The sequence below is a fragment of the Ascaphus truei genome, chromosome 3 (genome assembly GCF_040206685.1).
Source record: "Ascaphus truei isolate aAscTru1 chromosome 3, aAscTru1.hap1, whole genome shotgun sequence".
NCBI classification, from domain to species: Eukaryota; Metazoa; Chordata; class Amphibia; order Anura; family Ascaphidae; genus Ascaphus; species Ascaphus truei.
The window spans coordinates 82718976-82737131 of NC_134485.1; positions in this window are offsets into that span (position 1 = coordinate 82718976).

Here is an 18156-nt window from a genome sequence, read left to right on the forward strand (position 1 = left end):
AGGGAATGGTGGAGAGCAGGATCATTTAATTTGTATGATATTATTTTTAGGGAGGGGCAGTGTAGGACCTTCTAAATCCCAAATCAACTAATCCTAGGAGGTCTAAATATCCTAAAGTCGAACATTCTGAGACCCTCACGTTTTGATTTAATGTGGATTGCAAGTTTGTATCTAACACCCCAATCCTGGATAGAAACAAACCAAAACACATGGGGGGTGGAGAGGGGGGGCGGGTGGAGGTGAACCAGAGCTTAGTGGGGGGGGGGAGCATACAGTTCAAATACTGCAGCTCCACCTGAGACATCATGTGTAAGGTCCTGACCAAGCCTCCTCTGACGCCGTAAATCAGAATGGAATTTCCCTGGGATAGGGAGGGCTGGGGCTCTAAGAAATGGGATACACTATAGAGAAAAGGAAAAAAACTCATTTTGATAGTAGTTCAGTTTCTTTCCTTAAGTCATTCAGCTATAATTAGATGGACAGCCCCTTTAGCAAGTATTCATAATGTCAGCCATTCTGAATTAGTCTTGCGGAAGATAGCGTTGAACTAGGGTCCCACTCTATATAGAGTATATATGAGCCAAGCTTGTCCCAATGCATGTATAAACCTCCAAGTGCATCAAGACAGCACAACAAGAATAAAGTGTTACTCACAGAGAGATGACCTTCTGTCTTTAGTTGGATCCGAGTTGATAGGAATCTTCAATTGCAGGGTATATGTCCTGTGTGTGAAGCGCAGGGAGTGATATGCAGATAGAGAAATTGGCAGGAGGCCAAAGCTCCACTCCACAAAATAAATGAGTCAAGAGGGGTGAGCTTAAAAAATAATTTATTCCCAAAAATAGAGGATTGCACTAATCACTACTACTACACTATTAAGTGTAATTCGCTATTTTTGGGAATAAATTGTTTTTTAAGCTCACCCCTCTTCACTCATTTATTTTGTGTCACGGTTGTGCTCGCCACAAACCTGGGTCGGACCGCGTGGCTGAGGTGGGGTTGTAAAAGCACCGACCTTAGACCGCGCAGGCTGATCCGGATTGCGCAGTTCGTAGTCGTACGTAGCAGGGTCAGGACTGGAGAAGGCAGCATCGTCAGTGGATAAGCCAGAGTCAGGACTGGAGACATCAGGATAAACGTTGTTCAAGCAGGAGTTCGGCAACAGGTAGTCAGGAGTTCCCCGCTTCAGCTTAGGAGCGCGGGAGTTGACTCTGCGCGTGCGGTGACCATGGCCCATGATGTTGGTCTCAGGAAGTGATAGGTGGACCGGAGTGGGCACACCGTCAGGCAGCAGTGGAAGATCAGTGCTTCAGCGCAAGAATCCTGAGCGGGCTGGAGGATCCTCCGCTTCAGCGCCGGAACCAGGACACGGCCTCTGCAGTAGAGAAAGAGCAGCAGGCCCCAGGAACCAGGGAGCTGAAGGCAACACTGGGGAAACCTCCGCTTCAGCACAGGAGACAGGAAACAGACCGCTGCGTGACACTAGCAGCCGGTCTCAGGAACCAAGGAGACAGACAAGGCAAGGCTTATGGCAGAACACTGTGACATCCAGGAAGGACTATGCTCGGCAGGGAGCATTGTGGGAAGGCAGTACTTAAAGGTCAGTGAACCAATAGCAGAAGGGGCGTGTGACAGTATTGCTTTAATGAGTGAATCCAGGCTGGAGTAAATATCAGGGGAAGTGTTCCAGGACTGCACAGGTCTGTAAGGCAAGGTAAACAGTAACCTGAGGTGTGGATTCCTTACATTTTGTAGAGCGGGGCTTTGGCTTCCTGCCAATTTCTCTCTCTGCTTGACACCGTAAATCAGCAGAGGAGGCGGGGCAGGCAAGACACACAGGAAGACTTGAAGATGAGTAAGGCTTACTCACCCATGTCACACTCCCCACATGCACCTTTTCTGTCCCCCAAACCACTCTCATCTCCCCTACTTCATCCCATTCACATCCCCCCATTTTACTCCTTTCCCTTCATATCACTCTCCCCTTCCCATTTCACTCTCTCCCCATGTCACTTTCTTATCCTCCAATGCCAAACTGACTGCCCCTGCTTCATATCCATCTCTCCAACCTATTTCACTCTCCCCTTCATATCAATCTTACCCCATGTCACTCTCTGTCACTATCGCCTTTATATAACCCTCACCACCTCATGTCACTCTTTCCCCCATGTCACTTTCTTGTCCCCCATATCACTCTTTCCACTTCAAATCACTATCTACCCCCAAGTAACTCGCGCCCCTCCAACGTCACTCGCCTCCAATGTCACTCTCTCCTCTTCCATGTCCCTCTCTCCCCTTCATATCAGTCCCTCCATGTCCGTTTCCTGGATTCTTACTGATGTAACCCCAAAAATCCGTTCCGCAGTGTAAAATCCAGTTTCAATGCGCGTGGATTCATCAAAACACGTCATTGGATACAAACCCTGAACGGATTTGTAAAATCAAATCCACAGATACAGCAATCTATTGGTGGATTCTTAACAATCCGCCAACGGATTGCTGAATCCACGTATTGGACGCTACAAATTCGTCCACGGGTTGCGGAATCCGTGGACTGTAATGGTAATAATAATACAAAAATTAGCCCAAAGCAAATCACCCTTTTTCAGATTGATCCGCTGAAATCCGCGAACCAAAGGAGCGGACGATCCGCTGCGGATTCAAATCCACCAAAAAAATGTGCCCATCTCTACCTGTTACTCCCCTCTATGTCACGTTCACCCCATTGTCACTGTCTTCACCCCCTATGTCACTCTTGCCCTTCCATATCACTCTATCCCCCTGTCACTTTCACACTTCCTTATCATCCTCTCCTCCCCATGTCACTATCTCCTCCCCATGTCACTCTCTCACGCAATGTCACTCTCTTCTCTCCCTCGTCACTCTTTTTCCTTCATATCATTCACTACCCCCAAGTCACTCTCGACCCTCCAACGTCACTCTCTCCTTCATGTCCCTTTCTCCCCCATGTCCCTCTCTCCCCATTCATGTCACTCTCACCTCCAAGTCACTCTTCCCCATTTCACTCCCCCCGTGTTATTCACCCCTCCCATGTCACTCTCTCCCTCCTGTAAGTGTAAGTGTACTAGGGCTCATCGTCTTGTTACACCTGATTCCACAGCTCTGCTTTTCATAGCCAAGTCAAACGTCCCAAATGTAGCCCGGAACCAACCGCACCATGGACCAGGTCAATTAAGCCCAAAACATTGTCTCTTACTTCTGGGACATACCGCAGGGAATGTTACAATGGCTACATTTGTACTTGCTCTGTCATAGTCACAGGATTGCAATGGGTCCAGCCACAGGTGAAAGATGTACCGCATCTACCCAGAAATACGAATTAAAGTAATTTAAATCAATGCCAGAACACGTTTCACATTGCACTGTGATCTGCTCTGATGTGTCAAATATTTGGAATGAAAAGTAAAATAGCACACTAATAAAAAAAATAAAACGTACATACACCTCAACCCCGTTATAACGCGATCCGTTACAGCGCGAATCCGCTTATAGCGCGATGCAAGCGTGGCTCCCAATTTAATACTTTACAACACGATTATTGGCGTCTTAAATACTTTATTGTACAATGCATACAATTGTACATTATTTCTAACGCCATCCGCTTATAGCGCGATGTGATTCTTTGGACCCCAAGCACAGCGTTATAAGGGGGTTGAGCTGTACTTAATAAATCATAGTGTCGTCACTACCGTATTGCCTCGATTCTAGGACGCACTTTTTTTCCTATTTTCACATTGCTAAAATAGGTCTGCGTTTTAGAATCGATGTATTAAAAAAAAATCCGCTAGGGGGCGCTGCTGCAGATGCCGGCTGAGATATTCACAATGTGCATGAAAAGCACATGGCTGCGATCCTCCCCCCCTTCTCTTTCCTCCCCCCCTTCTCTTTCCCCCCCTTCTCTTTCCCCCCCCCCTTCTCTTTCCTCCCCCCCTTCTCTTTCCTCCCCCCCATTCTCTTTCCCCCCCATTCTCTTTCCTCCCCCCCCATTCTCTTTCCTCCCCCCATTCTCTTTCCTCCCCCCATTCTCTTTCCTCCCCCCATTCTCTTTCCTCCCCCTCTCCATTCTCTTTCCTCCCCCCCATTCTCTTTACTCCCCCCCATTATCTTTCCTTCCCCCCTTTCTCTTCCCCCCCATTCTCTTTCCTCCCGCCCCATTCTCTTTCCTCCCCCCCATTCTCTTTCCTTCCCCCCTTTCTCTTCCCCCCCATTCTCTTTCCTCCCGCCCCATTCTCTTTCCTCCCCCCCATTCTCTTTCCCCCCCCTTCTCTTTCCTCCCCCCCATTCTCTTTCCTCCCCTCCCCTATTCTCTTTCCCCCTCCCATTCTCTTTCCTCCCCCCCCATTCTCTTTCCCCCCCATTCTCTTTCCTCCCCCCATTCTCTTTCTTCCCCCCCATTCTCTTTCCTTCCCCCATTCTCTTTCCTCCCCCCCCATTCTCTTTCCTCCCCCCTCCATTCTCTTTCCTCCCCCCCCCATTCTCTCCCCCCCCATTCTCTTCCCCCCTTCCCTCCCATTCTCTCTCCCCCCATTCTGCCTGTCGCTCCCCATTCTGTGTCTGCCCCTCTCTCTCCCCATTAGTTATTGAAGTGTCATGTGACCCTGCTAGTTAAAAAAATAAACAAAAAAATTCTGCACATTTAATACAGTGAGATTTTTTTCCCCCAATTTTTTTTATTAAATCAAGGGTGCGTCTTAGAATTGATGGCGTCTTACAATCGAGGAAATAGGGCAAATAGACCATACACTCTACAGTATCTATTGACCACAACCACTCATTTACCGTATCACCTTCTGTGAATTTGCTTTTTTATTTAACACTCTCTATGTGTAGGTTGTTCAGGAACTACAGTAGTATGGCCTGTGGGGAAAAAAAGCTAAATGATAGCATTTTTCATAAATCATCTATCTGGATATACACTGATAATATCATGACACATTTGTTGAATTAATTCATATTCCTAAGAGGCATTGCATAACTCCTCTGAATTAAACATGTGCCACAATGAAACTTGATGAAGGTGTAATAATATTTCAGTTCATCAACTTGCGTCAACCATCTCATCAGTATTCTGCCGTTCTGATCTAGAAAAGTAATGAGCTCTAGGGTTGCGAAATTTTACCTTTGGACTGTCCATTAAAAGGACAGCGTCCATTAGCATTTAGAGTGGGGTTTCACAACCCTTTCTTTAGGATCCCAGTTAGGCCATGTTTTAAGAATTCCCAGCTAATTACACATTCATATGTAATTAATGAGCAAACAAATGGGCTTGGAAATTCAGTAATCTTGTCTGACTGCCGTGTCCAGGTGAAGAGGGTGGAGAATTATTGATTAGGAGTCAAGCAAGTTTGTGATAAATTACTAGTTAGGATTCCTGAAAAAGATTTACACAAAAAAAAAACTATTTAAAATGTATATTTTCTGTACATTTTTTCATTGGTCAGAAAATGTGCAGCGAGCATAGGGCATATATCTGTTGACGTTCAAAGCCAACCATGACCACAGGATTTATTATTTGCATTGCTTATTTGTTATTGTTATTATTATTCAGCAATTTTTTATAATGCTCCAACCTATTACGTAGCGCAGTACAATTGGGTTGGAAGAAAAGACAAAAAAATAAAAAACATTAATATATATTGTTACAGTAGCTAAGAAGGCTCCTACCCCAAGGAGCTTAAAGTCTATAAGTGAGGCTAAATGGAAATATAAGGTACAGGGGGATGAGAAGGTTGGTGCATTTTACAATTTATAACAGAGCAGCTGTAAAATCAACGAATGGCACCAAACTGGTGACACCCTTTGGCTGCAGCCAATGGGGCAACGCAGATGTAAGCTGAAGAGGTTCTTAATTAATTCAGCTGTGGAATGCAAGTCCTGTAGTCCAGGGCAACAGAAAATTGCAGGGGGCGGAGCTGAAGAAACACATTGCAAGCAATCCCAGATGTTAAACTTTAGCACGCTGTTTCTGTGGAGACGGGACATCTGCTTTTAGGGCGGTGCAGATGTAGGCTGAGCGGTGCTTATTTGATTAATTACAATATTATAGTTTGACCGACAATAAATTATGCAATTTCTGTATGCTTTTTTTATAACAGAGATATACAGGCATACCCCGCATTTACGTACGCAATGGGACCGGAGCATGTATGTAAAGCGAAAATGTACTTAAAGTGAAGCACTCCTTTTTTCCCACTTATCGATGCATGTACTGTACTGCAATCTTCATATATGTGCATAACTGATGTAAATAAGGCATTTGTAACGGGCTCTATAGTCTCACTGCTTGCGCACAGCTTCAGTGCAGGTAGGGAGCCGGTATTGCTGTTCTGGACGTGCTGACAGGCGCATGCGTGAGCTGGGTTTGCCTATTGGTCGATATGTCCTTAGTCGCGAGTGTACTTAAAGTGAGTGTCCTTAAAGCGGGGTATGCCTGTACATTATATATGTCCTGAGTGTGCTACCTTAGAAGTAATCGCTAGAATACAACAAATGTTGATGCAGATGAGCTGAATATCACCACTAGACATACTGACTTAAACAGACCCCATAATCCAGCTCCTTACTTATTTCACGTTATTTTTCTGTAGATTAACTAGTCTGTTTATAGGTTATCCAGGGTTAGAAATATGATGACCATGTTTAAAGGCCAGTATAATTCATTTTCATGAGCAACAGTATCTACCCTACCTATCAGGTAGATCCCAACTTGTGTCCATCTCAGGCTCTATCTCCAACCCCCTGGATATCACCTGTGGTGTACCGCAAGGCTCTGTTCTGGGGCCCCTACTCTTCTCAGTGTTCATCAATGATCTTCCCACAGCTTGTCAGGAAGCCTCAATACACATGTATGCAGATGACACAATCCTATATGCACACAGCCATAGCCTCTCTGACCTTCAACACATACTTCAGTCTGACTTTTTCAGAATCGAAAAATGGATTTCCCAAAACAAACTGTTTTTAAACACTGGCAAGACTGTAACAATGGTATTTGGGACCAAGACTAAATTTTTAAAGCTTCCAGCGACTGAGCTCCAGATTAGAACCAATACTAACACCACCCTAACCCCTGTCACTAGTTTTAAATACCTGGGCATATGGTTTGACTCCCACTTAACATTCGGGATGCACACTGATACCCTGACAACCAAGACCTATGCAAAACTAGGGGTACTTAACAGGAACAAATCCTCCCTAAGTCTCCTGGTCAGAAAGCGTATCGCACAGCAGATGCTAATGCCAATTATTGATTATGGAGACATGTTATATGGCTCGGCACCTCAAACCCATTTTAGCAAACTTGACACTCTCTAAAATTCAATTTGTCATTTTGTTCTCCAATGCAACTATAACACACATCACTGTAAAATGCTCAAAGAACTAGATTGGTCATCACTCGAGTCTAGGCGCAAAGTTCACCTTTCTTGTCTTGACTTTAAATTCTTTATGGGCAAGCTACCCAGCTATCTGAACAAGCTCCTCACCCCTACCACATGCAGCACCTATCATCTGAGAGCAGACTCCAAAAGACTGTTCATGGACCCAAGGCTCAACAAAGTATCCAGACGTTCTCCTTCTCTTACCGTACACCCCAAAACTGGAACAACCTACCAGAGACTCTCACATCCACCACCAGTTTAAGTTCTTTCAAATCTAAGGCTGTCACACATTTTAATCTGGTCTGCAACTGTTTCATACGCCCATAATATATATTATCTTTAACTGTGCATGCAATGTCTTGTATATAATGTATACCCTGCTCATTTATGTAACTGTATTTGTAACCATGTATTATTTGTCTTAACTCTGTGCCCAGGACATACGTGAAAACGAGAGGTAACTCTCAATGTATTACTTCCTGGTAAAATATTTTATAAATAAATAAATCTAATCACTGGTCCTGCAAGTGCTATAAGCTTCTTTTCTGGTCAATATGAAGATTGCAATGCAAAGGATGGTACAACGTTTATAGTGAACAGACATCTGAGACCAGAAAACTTCAATTACATTCCTTGATCTCGATATCTATATCGCTTCAGCTGGTTATATACTGTACAAACTAGGGTGTTCAGGAAAAACACAGCTACTGTACCAACAGTTTGCTCTTGGCAAGAAGCCAACATCCAGTCAGTTTTGTGGCAGGCATACCGATCAGTCAATATCTCCGGTTAAGGCGTAATTGTTCTACTCTTCATGAAGTTATCATTCAATCTAAAGATCTTGGGGACAGTTTCATGTGTTGTGGACACAGTCTCAATGTCCTCAAAAAAAGCTTACAATCAATCACTTGTTAAAAACAGGGACTCACGTCTGCTGATTGGCATCTCATCTTGCTGATAGTGATCTTAAAGAAGTTCTGGGCTCGTCCCCTAATATAACAAGCAGACGTTTCAAGATTTTACGCAATCTCTTGGTCCACAGCCATTATCAACAGGCACAACCATCAAACTGGCTAACCTCGTCAGTGAAGGGGATGTACAAATGCCAGGGCTGCAAAGTATGTAACCACTTCTCCCCCACCCAAAAAAATTCTGACTAATAGCAAAATGGACTTCACTATTAAAACATTTATTCATTGCCGATCTGTTAATGTGGTATACTGTATCTCATCACATGCTTCTGTGGCAAAAAAATAAGTTGGAAAAACAACAAGCCAACTCCACAGGCGCTTCCTAGAGCGTGTCAACTCCATTAAAAATTAATTGGACAGCCTGGTTGCCAGACACATTCATCAGCAACATGACAGCGATGTGAGTTTTATCTGTTTTATGGGTATTTACCATCTCAAAACCCAGCTAAAAGGAGGAGATATTGACAAAAGGCTGCTTCGCATTGAGGCAGAATGAATATACAAACTTAACACCCGCAGCTCCAATGGTCTCAATGAAGGATTCACATTTACTCCATTCATTGACTACCTCATTGTACCATTGCATCATTACTATCTAAAGTCTCTCCCTTTAAGGGTGATATTTATAATCATCATAAAAGCAAGCCGGCATTGTGTATTTATGATGTGACCTTTTGTGCAGAATATTCTTTTTTTGCCCTATTAATTTTCTCGCCCTATTCACCTCCTACTCATTAATGAACTATGCATTAATTTGAATAATTGCACATATACCATTTGAATTTGTTGAAATATATTTTATATATTTTTTAACTCAAACCCTGGAACAGCCTCTGTTGCTTCACATTACTATCCAGACCAATCATAGTACCAGCGCTGCCCTCTATCTCTACATACAAGCGCCATCAGTTTTTGTATTATCAACTAGGCAATGATCCTCTGCTGAGGCTGCATTTGCCACTATCTCTGCCATATACACACGCACACTATAACTGCTATGCGCATGCTCCTATCCATGTTTAGGATGTTCCCCTGGCAACTGTAGCTTTGGGCAAAAGTGCACGCTTTTTCAATCACACGTATGTGCAATATAACCCGATCGGGTCACCATCGAGTCAAGGTACTTTAAAAAGTCTGGAATACAAAAAAAGAAGCGCAAACTGACTGTTTCACCAAACAATATAGCCAAGACAAAAAGTGCTCCGCAGTGCAGCTAAAACAATAGGTCTCTAGAAACCTGTGACAAAATATATGAAGATTAAAGCGCAATTGAGTCCGGCACTTCCACGTCTGTGCGCGCTGCAGTACAGTGGCTCGATGGAGACAGATGTTTCAGTTCCTGATTACGGAGTCCTCTTAGGGCCAAAAACTCCTTCCTGATGACTCCGTATTCAGGAACTGAAAGTCTGACGCCATCCAGCCACCATACTACAGCGCGCACATACCCGTAAGTGCCAGTACTCCCAGTTGAAACAGATGAGTGAGGCAAACGAGGTAAAGGACTAAAAGTTTGCTGAATCCTACGAGAGATCCAAAGTGATATGGGTGTACCCATAATACACCTAATGCGTCTTACAACTGGGAGAATAATAATAATAGGATGTTCTTGTATTGTGCTGTTAGTTTTACGTAGCACTTTACAGAGACATTTTGCAAGCAGAGGTCCCTGCCCCATGGAGCTTACAATCTATGCTTTTGGTGCCTGAGGCACAGGGAGATTAAGTGACTTGCCCAAGGTTACAAGGAGCCAACACCAGGAATTGAACCAGGTTCCTCAAATTTACCACATCCTCTGACATCCCCCCAATCCCACATCCTCTGACGAATCTCCCATGCAAGAGGGAAACGCACATTGGGCAATCAGCAATATGCTCCATGAAACAGACAATTTGTTTGTTCTGCAGTAGGGGTTCTGGGTAGGAGTCTGATACAGCTGTAGGGACTAGCAAAAGGGATATCTAAGTCAGGATAGAGCTCAGTTTTGCCTCTCTCTGTCACTATTCATCTGAATAGCCTGGCACTTCCTTATTGTTAATTATTCCTTCTGACGTCCTCTATTACAAGGGATCTCTGTGTCTCAGCCATTATAGTTGGTTTCTTTCGACATACAAAACAGAGTCCTTCACTGTTGCTATATTGTATGCAGGCTAATACTGTGCTTACCATATGTATCATCATTAGTGGCTGCGACACTCTTTGGTTATACTATAATTACTGAGTGTCGCTATAGGCAGATTTGAATTTTTTCAACCCTGGTGATATCTTCCAGCTATATGTATCCTAGCCTATATTGTATATTGTATAATTGAACAAGGTTCCCCAAACTCCAAACTCAGTGCTCGTCAGTGTCTTTACTCACTGAGCCACTCCTTCTCCAGAATGTGAGTTTATTTCACCAGTACTATTCTGAGTGCTTTATTCACTTATCAGCACTGTACTTATTGGATTATATTGTTTGTAAATCGAACAACACTCACCTCAATTGTGTATTAATCTTCACATATTCTTTAAAAAGTCTGGCCAGGACACTCACGCTTACTGTCCCTGACGAATCTCCCATGCAAGAGGGAAACGCATGTCGGGCATTCAGCAATATGCTCCTTGAAGCAGACAATTTGTTTGTTCTGCAGTAGGATTTCTGAATGGTAGTCTGATAGAGCTATAGGGCCTAGCAAAAGGGATATCTAAGTCAGGATAGAGCTCAGTGTTGCCTCTCTCTGTCACTATTCATCTGAATAGCCTGGCACTTCCTTATTGTTAATTATTCCTTCTGAAGTCCTCTATTACAAGGGATCTCTGTGTCTCAGCCATATAGTTGGTTTCTTTCCACATACAACACAGTCCTTCATTGTTGCTATATTGTATGCAGGCTAATACTGTGCTTACCACATGTAGCATCATTAGTGGCTGCGACACTCTCTTTGGTTATACTATAATTACTGAGTGTCGCTATAGACAGATTTGGATTTTTTCAACCCTGGTGATATCTTCCAGCATATGTATCCTAGCCTATATTGCCCATAACTATATAACATAGGACAGCTGAGAGATTTGTCCCTGCTCTTCCAATCTGGCAGCCGCGAAACCCCTGAGGGGTGCCCGCGGATCCCCGGTTGAAAATCACTGGTCTAGTACCTTGAAGCAAAGATATACAGTAACAGTCTGACTCCTCAGTAACACTGCTACCATGTGATGTAACATATTCAATTTTGACCACAGAAATACTGACAACATGTATTTTGTCAACAAAATAAAAAGAATGGCAGGTTAATATAAATTCTGATTGTAACATTATATTTTGTCTACAGAAAGAATTAAAATACTGACATCCTTTTGTGGACAAAATCGAATTTGTCAAATGCCCTAACTCATTTGTCGACAAAATAAATGTTTACATTCATTCAATGGAGAAAATGGCATCCCATATGTTTTAAGATATGTTGTCAACAAAATTAATGTGTGACCTGCCTTAAAGAAATTTTCTGGACAAAATAGATTTTGCCAAAGGCCTTAAATAGTCCAAATTCATACGAATGTATTGTTACAATCATTCTGTGGACAAAATGTACTGTTACAAACGGCACCCCAGAAACTGAAGATTTACTCTAGATTTATGGCTTGCAGTTCAATTTGTTAAAGGGCACAAACTAAATTAAAGTGAGTTTTTTAGTTAAATCAAAAATTGCAAACGGATTAGCTACCTTAAAGCAGCAGAAGTCTACACCAGTTTAGCTTATATGATGTTAGTTTCTTCTCTCTGAATGTGTTCTGCTCTTCAAAACATATATATTTCTCAGTGACGATCAGCACGGGCTGCCGCTTTAATACGCCGTCAAGAACCAACCTGTACTTTCAAGGTGATGTTTCTGATTCTTGATTGCAAGCTGTGTTTTGCATTGTCCTTTCTTTCTCCACAGTACTGCTGCTTTCATTGTGACCAAGGAACAAAACTTCAGGAATCTGTGTTGCAGCTCAATCCGTTTTTAAAATATGGCTTCATTATGTGGTTTTACTGCAAATTGTGCGCTATAAATATTTTGGTTTAGGAAATGTAAAATAATTGCGGCAGTGGGAGCTTAATATCCTGCAGCAGGTTTGAAAAGAAATCAGCACATTTACTTAACATGTACTGGATACAATTATGTTCTTCCTCTCTTGGTTTTTCTATTCCTATTTTTTGCTCTTAATCATGTTGTACCCCATTGATCTCAGGCTTTTGTTTGCTCTTTTTAGGTGTTCCAGTTTCCAGCACCTTGTGTTTGCTCCTTTTCTCATTCCCCTCTTGCAGTGTAGGTAGCAGGTCACAGTGTATGTCACCCATTGTTTGACGATGAAGAGCACTATACCGCAGCATGATAGAGAGCACATTCAAGAGAGCAGAGTAGCTTTGACCACCTAAAAAAGGCTTATGCTGTAAGAGCAGAAAATGACATATTTACTAAATAGTGCTAAGCCATAAAAAAATCTGCTGGCATTGGGAGACACCTCACATCTCATTTAAGTAACTTCCGGAGTAGGGAAGGTGTTTTATAGTGGTGCCCTACTTAGTACATAGGCCTTCGAGTTTAACAAAAGATCCCCTTTTCTCTCCAAAATAAGGGACATTTGTGAATACGTCTACAAACTTTGGCCCCTATATAATCTGCTGTGAAGTTGCTTTGTCCATGCTCAAGAAGATTTTTTTTCTTGTATTGTTCATTTGAATGTAAAGTAACTGAACTCTTTTCCAACACAGATTACATATCTTCACTGCATATTGAATAGTGGACTTTTTGCCCCCCGATGATTCAAATGTATAATCACTTGAGGACAACACAGGATAATATTTTAGGTCTACAACCCTTTGGATATTTGAAGCTATTAGACTAATGAACAAAGCCACATATGACTGGCTGAACACATTACGCAGTGGCCATTTTCTCTAATATATATTTAATTGCATATTTATCAGCCTGTTTGACTCCTGTGAGTCTGCCAGATTCTCACTGAGATGGCATACGCTATGTCTTAAGAATCACAGCAGACTGGGAACAATTCCCGTCCAGAGTGTGCCTAAGCCTGAACCCTAAAGCGCTTTCAGTCTAATCTTGTGTTTGTGTGGCAAATGGAGATAAAGTTACTTGATCAGTGAATGAAGGTGCTGGTACTGGCATTTAAACAGGCTTCTCACACTTCAAAGTCAGTGCATACCCTCTGGGCCCCTCCCCCCGCCTCATCCTTATACATTTTACTATATTCCATTCTCTGCCTGAGATCACCAACTTCAAAAAGGTTTTGACTCATCAGGCATTGATGAGATTAACTTCTTACACATTCAGCTAGGTCAAAATCTTAGGCTACAGGGAGTTCCGTTGCTATGAATTGTGATGCAGTGACAGTAACTTTAATGTATTCTCTTCTCCATACACCAAATGCCACTGTTCATTAAAAGAGCAGAGGACAAGAAAGCAGAAGACAGTACCTATATGTGTCCACGGATCTGTTAAATCAGTGCAATCTTCTGAGTGACACATGATATTTATTTGTTTGAAGAATTCTGCAAGCACCAGTTCTCCGAGACCCTAGTACAGAGGGGTGGGGCCCAATCTGCGATTGGCCCCGGGAAGAGGGGCTACACTTTTATCATTCCGTTCCTCAAAATTCCCTTTATAGTGCTCTGGACTCAATATAATTCTGCTCTTGAGTGTCTACATCACACTGCTTTTAGCTTCTTTCGAACAATACAAACTGCCAATCCTGGAACATGATACAGAGACCACAAGGGTTGTGCATGGATTACTATAGTGGTTTGAAACTTTTTTTCCATATAAATATTTACATTTGTTGCGCACTTTTCCCCACCCTCTGGGAGATGTGTGGCTACGGTGTGTGTGGTGCGGTGTGATACCTGTGGCTCACAGGAAACATGAGCTCCGCTGCTGGGAACTTGGGGTGTACCTGAATTGATGATCGGTAGTGCCTCCACCTGTACGGGATTCCGCTGTGTGGACTTACCACGTTACAGGAACCCCATGCAATAAAACACACTTGTATAAGTATAACCATTTTACTACACAGAAGAATAATAATAATCGTAACACTCCAAAATGTACAAGCCTCGCCGGGCCGGGCCCCTTCACTGTGCTCTTTCAACACGTGTCCACAATGTCAGCACACCCTAAAGTGTGAGACAGCGCTGCCACACTAAAGTGTTTGGATGATGCACGTGATACGTTGGGTACCTGCTGGTTGCATCCACATCTGGGCGTACAGATGCTGTAGATGGGATCCACGGATCCAAGATGTCCTCTGTGGAGCCTCCGCATCTACGTTGGCTGGGTCCCGCGTAGAATGTACCACCTTGCAATGTCTCTGTTAATGGAGCAGGTGTCTGGTCCCAGACACCTGAAGACAGAATGCAGCCGCTCTTGTCTTTGTGCCTATTGCTAGTGTTACAGGGGCAGTGTCCCTATCTATAGGCCTGTCCCTGCAGCAACCACAAGCTACACAGGGGAGTCGGGCCTAGCTGGGGCCTAATAGGGGATATCTGGCCTAGTGCAGGTGCTACAGGCACCTGCACATACCTCTTACCCCTTTCATGTCCCAACTCTGACTGACGTGGTCCCAGACACGCCAAAATGTATCAATACTGTGCAGGGGGAATGCTGTAGTCCTATTGGCTGGATTCGCGCCATGTGACTACAGACCCTTAGGCTGCTGGGAACTGTAGTTCCCTTGCGGAGGCTCCTGCAATTGCCGCCATTGTCGCGCATGCACAAGCCTCGCGTATGCGCAATACCATACAAAATGGCGGCGCCCTGCAGAGGAAGCCGCCGGAGCCTCCCCCGCAGTGCCGCCCGCACCTCGCCTTGTTGCACGCACTCAACCAGAGGCAAGGGGGCCCAGGGGGAACCTAGCTACACATTTATTACATTTCCTAGGTTAAAATGGATTTACAAAATCTTATATTTTAAGATTGTATAGTAATAATAATAATAATAATAATGTTAAAAGGAAAGTAAAAAACAGGTAGTATGATACTTTGTATTATACCAACAGAAGTTAACAGTGTAGAAGTTTTTGAACCTCATAGGTTTTTTCTTCAGGTATATTAATAATGTTCATAAACATAATTGTAAAGTCATTCCTTTCTTTTATTGTAAAAGCTGTATAACTAATATCCTAAAATTATATATATACTTGTGTATGCTGCAAATTATTCCGTTTGTGATGACAGTGTGGAACATTGTGGGGAATATGAATCAAGATGACAAAGAATGAGAAGTAGATGCTTTGATTTGCATTAATTTGCTCCAGTGGCACATGTATACAACTTGTTAATTTAGTTACTTGCATCTGGTACTAACCTTTTAAGCAAATTGGTTAAAATTGGAGATTGGTGAAATCTTTCCCCAAATTCATGAATGTGTTACACTATGAACCACAATGCTCTGAAGACTGCAAACTTGTCAGAGTTTGCAAAAAATGTAATGAATCAGTATTAGATGATACCTTTTTTATTTGGACTAACAATTGATATTATAACACAAGCTTTTGAGGGTTCTTCTCTCTTCCTCAGGTCATTCAATACTGATTTTCAAAGATTCCATAAGTTTAACACAGATGTAAAAAAAACAAACATAAACTTAGACAGAAAATGTGGAGAATTCATGGTAAATAAACAGACTGGCCAATAAATGAATGAATGGATAGTGAGAAATGTGGGGAGCGTGTAGAGACATACTGTATATCCATCAGCACTATTTAGGGGGTGGGATTTTTTTCACGCCAAAACCTAGCAGCTAATTGTTGCTGCTCACAATGTATTAAACCATACCTCCTTTATGTGTCAAATGGTGGTGGTGCAGGTCGTACCAGAGGTCCCTCCAGTCTCACTACTGTATTAAAATTATAATCTATTTTTTACAGTTGGGTCACCCCTAATTCTTATGTTACTGTTATACTTTCTACAAGACAAAAATACAAATTGTTACTGAATTGTCTATTTACCTTGCAAATGTACAATGGACTTGAGAGAGTGAAGACCTAACTCCATCAATGTGCAGGCTAAGGAGACCACACAGTAGCTGTAAGCTGTGCTAGGATGTTGTCAATTAACTCCTGAGCTCGACGGTTCTTTAGAAGGCAGGACATTGCTCCCAGTCAGTGTTTTCAGAACCTGCAAAGAGACAGGTTCATGTTCTCAGAGGGATTGCTTGAGAAACATATGGGCCTCACACCCAGCACGGAATGCCACAGAAGTTTCCTGTTCCAGAACCTGAGAGAGCTAAGAGAGTTGAGAGAGCTGAAGGGTTCAAGGGTTCATTTTGCCCAGAAGGATTTGCCTGGGAACTGCAGGACTCTAGTACCAACAAAAGAGTCAGTAAGTCATCTCCCAGATGAGTTGTACTGTCTTTTTCATTATATACAGTATAAACTATTGTATGTTTTTCCATTTGCTGCAACTTAAAGAATTGAAGAAGAAAAAAAACGCATGGGGCACATTTCGATTGATTCACCATCTGTCATTTCCAGAGGGTGACTCCCTAAACGATATCCATAACGAGGTCTGTAGGGTAGAATATAAAAAAAGATGTAAAAAAAAGAAGAAAAACTGATCTAGCTGATGCTAGAAAAAGAGGCTGGTCTGGAGTAAAATGAATGGACTTTATTGCCCAGGAATGCTGCTTTATTAAATATACACAGTGCCAAGGTCCAGGCAGTTTGCATATTCCCTACGGAGGGTCTCCTTGGTTTTTGGAAGCGCCAGCCATCAATATACATGTTCTTTGTTTCATGGGGGGATTTAAATGGTGGTCCAATAGGAAGACACAATCGATGATCCTGCAGATTCCTATTGTTTCCACTAGAAGGATATTTAAACCCAGTAAATTCACCACTACGTATCTCGGAAACTGTAGGGTGCCCGGAGATGAAAATAAACCGGTCCCATCTTGTAAAAAGAGGGGGGCGGGGGACAAGAATTGGGGTTTGCTGCTCAATTTATGTACTAATAATAGGTAGGATGGCCATTGGTTACATTTTTTTTATAAATAGCTCTGGTATGCTGGCTGCTGGCTAGTCCTTCACCAATTGTCATTCAAACATTACCCAATTCTAAAAAATATGAATTAGGTATCACATTTGGTTTAAAGGTGAGATTATATTAATTGTACACCTCACTAAAACTCAATTTATCAGGATAGCAATCCAAGAGCAAAATTATTCTGACATTTCATTAATCTCTTCGGAATAATGAGGTTAGTCCCTGGATACATTCTCTTTCTTATTCCTTCATTGGGGTTGACAGCTTTAATTTCTTTCATACCTTTCCCTAAATATTAAAGGTTATGAAGTTTGCATCACGCCACTCACTCCCTTAACCATTTAGCTGACAGAAGAGTCTGTTATTGTATTGCCCCACATATATACAATACTACAGCTAGACACAGAAAAATCAAACACTCTAAATAATCTTCAGTTTTCTATGTAATTCTTCTATCCTGTCAATAATAATATAGATATGTACACCCCGATGCTGCCAGAAAGACCTGTAATGCATTTGCAGGCTACTCTGGCAAAGGAGGGGTTTATAAGATATTAAGCCAGTATTTTTTAACAGAGGTTCCTGGGAACACTTGAGTTCCCCATGCATCCCAAAAGATTTCATTGCAAATTTTCAGTTCATTTGAAAATTGTACCAAATCCACAATAATTTACAATGCATCTGATCTGAGATACACTATTAGAGAATATTGGGGTTCCTTACGATGAATCTGATCTAAGACATGCTATTAAAGAGGGTT